This window comes from Polypterus senegalus, chromosome 5, assembly GCF_016835505.1.
Source record: "Polypterus senegalus isolate Bchr_013 chromosome 5, ASM1683550v1, whole genome shotgun sequence".
NCBI classification, from domain to species: domain Eukaryota; kingdom Metazoa; phylum Chordata; class Cladistia; order Polypteriformes; family Polypteridae; genus Polypterus; species Polypterus senegalus.
In genome coordinates, this window is record NC_053158.1 from 87,881,773 (window position 1) to 87,885,823 (window position 4,051).

Below are 4,051 nucleotides of genomic sequence, written 5' to 3' on the forward strand. Positions count from 1 at the left end.
GTATCTCAGAAAGACCCTTCCACAGATGTCCTCTGTGATATCAGTGATGGTAAGATATTTAAATCCAACAGGATTCCAGGATTATCCTTCATTTGCAAAATTAATGTTGTATCAAGACACATTTGAAGTGGTGAATCCATTGGGGTCTGCAAGAAAGAAGCATAAAGTGCTAGCCATGTATCTCTCTCTCTCGTTAATTTACCTCCTCATTTTCGATCCAGTGTAGATAACATGAAGCATGTGTTGCTATGTAGAGAGAAGGACTTTAAAGATTTTGGCCATGGTGAGGTTTTTTCTGACTTGGTGTTCGATTTGAGAGACTTAGCAGAAAATGTCATTGCTGTTTCTGAAGATGCAGTTATTAATGGGACTGTATATTGTATTGTTGGGGATAATCTGGGCTCTCATTGTATAGGGGGGTTTACTGAGAATTTCAGTCAGTCAGAGTACTTTTGTAGATACTGTTTAATTACCCGAACTGAATTTCACGATAACCCCAATGTAACTGGGCCACAGAGAACCATCGAGAGTCACAATTCTGCCACTGATTTATTGCAAGATGAGAAATCTGAAGTTCAAGGGGTAAAATTCAAATCAGTCTTCAATTCTTTAAAGCATTACAATGTTTGCCAACCTGGTCTGCCACCCTGTCTTGGTCATGACATTTTTGAAGGCATCCTCTCTTATGATATCTGTTTGTACTTGAGGTACTTTATAAAGAAGAAAAAATGGTTTACATACTTAGTTTTGAACAGACACATTTCTCAGTTTGAATATAGCGGTTCTGATGCCCTCACAAAGCCATGTGAAGTTAGTTCACAAGGATACAGGCTTACTGGTCAAGCCATTCAAAACTGGGTTTTTCTAAGGCCCTTGCCAGTTTTAATTGGTGATTTAATTGCTGAGACTGAAGATAATGTCTGGCAAGTGACACTTCAGCTTAAGGATATAGTCGATCTCATTTGTGCTCCTAAAATCTCAGTATCTCAGATTGCATACTTAGATGTTTTGATTCAGGAGTATGTGGAATCCAGAAAAATATTGTTTCCAGATATTAAATTGAAGCCAAAACACCATTATCTGAGACACTACCCTGGATTGATTTTGAAATTTGGGCCTCTTATTAGATTGTGGACAATGCGATTTGAAAGTAAGCACAGTTATTTTAAAAGATGCGCTCGACATTTGAAAAACTTTAAAAATCTGTGTCTTACACTCGCTGAGAGGCATGAAATATTTATTTGTTCGCCAGGTACATCCACCAGTTCCTCTCCTTGTCCTAGGCCTGGCTTTTCTGTTGGTAACCCAAATTGGACCGACAGTTTTAAAATACCATGGCTAAAGCTACCTGAAGCTTTGGTCCAGGATTTAGAAAGAGGAAAAAGACCAACTCCAAGATTAAGATGGGAAATGATAAGGATTGCAGTTAAGGAGATGATGAAGGTGTGTCCATCTCCAAGCAAGAACAGCACAACTGACATTGCAAAGGCAATGGTTGCAAAATATCCAAATTCCCTGCAGGACATAATTGAGGGTGATATTATCGGCACTGGATACCATTCCTTGGTAAAACAACTTCAGGCTCGAATTGAGAATGTGAAGAGACCAACTGTTCCAATAATGAAGAGTCGGGATCCTCCCTCTGATGAATGTGATACAGATGAAGTTCCTCCTGAAGCCAGAGCTAAAGTTCAAGACACATATGGGTGTATCCAGTGGGAACTGCAATACATGCCACTAACTGAAACAGCAGAAAGTCAAACAGTGACACAGCAAAAAATGAAGAGAATGCATGAGGAACGAAATTTGAATGCAAAAGAAATACAAACAGATATATGTTCAACATACTATTCACAGAGAAAGGACATTAACAGGGGCACTGCTGTGGTTAAATTCTTTGAGGACTGGCCATTGTTGTTTCAGGAAGTTGGCATGGCTGTTCACTTTGAGGAACTTACGGGCATTCCATTGAAGGATACCTTTCTCAACTGTGTTGAAAAAAAAGGAAGAAGACTCCTAGACTTCCTGAAAGACGTTAGTATGAAGAACCAACAAGTTCAACAGGCTTTCATACAGGTGCAGATTTCCAGAGGACAGAATGGTGGTGTCTCAGAAGACATCAAAGACATGGTGCTGCTTCTGCTTGCATATTTTGGTGAACCTGAGGATAAAATGTTTCATTTAACAGAAGAAACATGCCTTGCTAAAGAAGTCACACCGGAGCAGCTTCCTGTTACACCCTGCATTATTGTTGGTGGTGCGTTACAATTTATTTATTGCAGTTGAGGCTGTGTCTCATTTGTGGGATGGGATTTACTATTTTACACTTAGTAAAAAGCAACTACAAAAAAGACAGTACTGTAGTTTAGCTGGACAATTTAACCAAATAAATAAAGTTTGTCCAATAATAATGTCTTATCTCTTCTCTTATTGGATAAAGAGACCTTTTTAATTGTTATCCATTTTATTTTTCTATTACATGGTTAAACTGGATTTGAAGATTTGTATCAACATATACATTATTTTTGTGTATTTTTTTTTTACATAGGAACTTCCTGTTATGCCGCCAAGATATTTTTGCTGAGCATAGATCAACACATCGTAAACACTGCATTACCACCTTCGTCGCTGCCCTTTGTATGATGTTTGGAAGCTTCTACTGTTTTAACATTCATTATCCAGTGGAATTGGCATCAACACTTGAGTTTCTGCAAAGGTAAATTTTAAAAATCTTTGCTAAAAACATAAAATACTAAAAGATTGAAAAGATGTGACCTGTGAAATTTTATAACCCCAGTTCTAAGCTGAAGTAAGGTTGTTTGAATTGGATTTTGTGCCACACCTAACCTAGTTTTTTATTGTCATACAAGGTGCTTCTTTGGTATTAATCCTGAGAAAGGGACCAAAGTGGAGTCAAAAAAGAAAAAATGTCATTCTGTGAACCCCAGACTATGCACATTAATTTCTGACCTTGCAAATTTTGAATGGAAATAGGTGTAAGTACAATGTATTACTGCCCCCTTTTAAGGACTGTTGGGTGAAAACTGGGGCTTATTCACAAATTTGTGAATGTGTACAAATTATTTTGTACATACACAAAGGCAAATACTAGGAAAATCTGGATATTTATAATTAACCTGGATAACTGAGAATTAAAATCATACACATAGCATCTCAATAGATGGGGCATACTGTAGGAAACATTTCAGACATACACACTCACACCCCATTGTATCAAATTGAGTTTAGTTGTTACCAGGATTATTTATGAGATCTAAATATTTACTTGAACTTTTCTGTTAAGTGCTGCATATACTGTACCTTAAAAGCAAGTTATTTCCGTCGTATTAACACAAAGAGATATTTATAACTGTGTTACATTCAAACTTTTTTTGTGCAAGGTCCTATATGTGTATAAGAGTGTAAAATAGAGACTTGGGTGAATCCAAACAAAAGGAGCTCTTAAGATTATTAGTGAACACGTATTGTTATTAAAAATGTGTTGGCTTCAAATGAATATCATTAATTAATATAATCTAGGTGCAGTTGTCTTCTGGAAAACTATCTTAAATTATACTGTTAAATTATAACACATTTTTTTGTTTGTATGTTTACATTAGGTGCCTTATCATCTTGGTCAATGACATCACTGCCCAGTTCTAGTTGCGAGAGACTGCCACACATTGAATGTGCCTTAAAGACCAGACATGGTGTAAAATGACTGAAACTGACATGTTGACATATTTGTTATTTTTTCAAATTTTTTGTCAGAGAAGTACTTCAAACTCTTTGTGTAATTTTACATTTATAGAACATTGTAATTGTCATTTAAATTAATGTTTCAGTTCAGAAAATGTAAACATTGTTTTTTTTTTTAAAAAACGTAGATCCCGTTATATAAGCCGAGAATTTTGTCCTAGATTTTTGGCTTGGAGTTTGGGGGTCGGTTTATACAACGAGTATCGTTTCAGATTCAAGATTTCAAGCGCAATGCCGGTTTTGCCGATGAATACGGAAGTAAATAATGACGAAACCACAGAGCCATCTTTCA

General features: G+C 36.4%; 1 long non-coding RNA gene across 1 annotated transcript; it reads left to right on the forward strand.

Annotated features, from left to right (window-relative positions):
* Positions 1–2,189: 2,189 nt before the first annotated feature.
* LOC120530062 lies at positions 2,190–3,700 on the forward strand. The gene is made up of 3 exons (XR_005633900.1): positions 2,190–2,257; positions 2,549–2,716; positions 3,621–3,700. It is a non-coding gene; the product is annotated as an uncharacterized LOC120530062 (long non-coding RNA).
* The last annotated feature ends 351 nt before the right edge of the window (positions 3,701–4,051 follow it).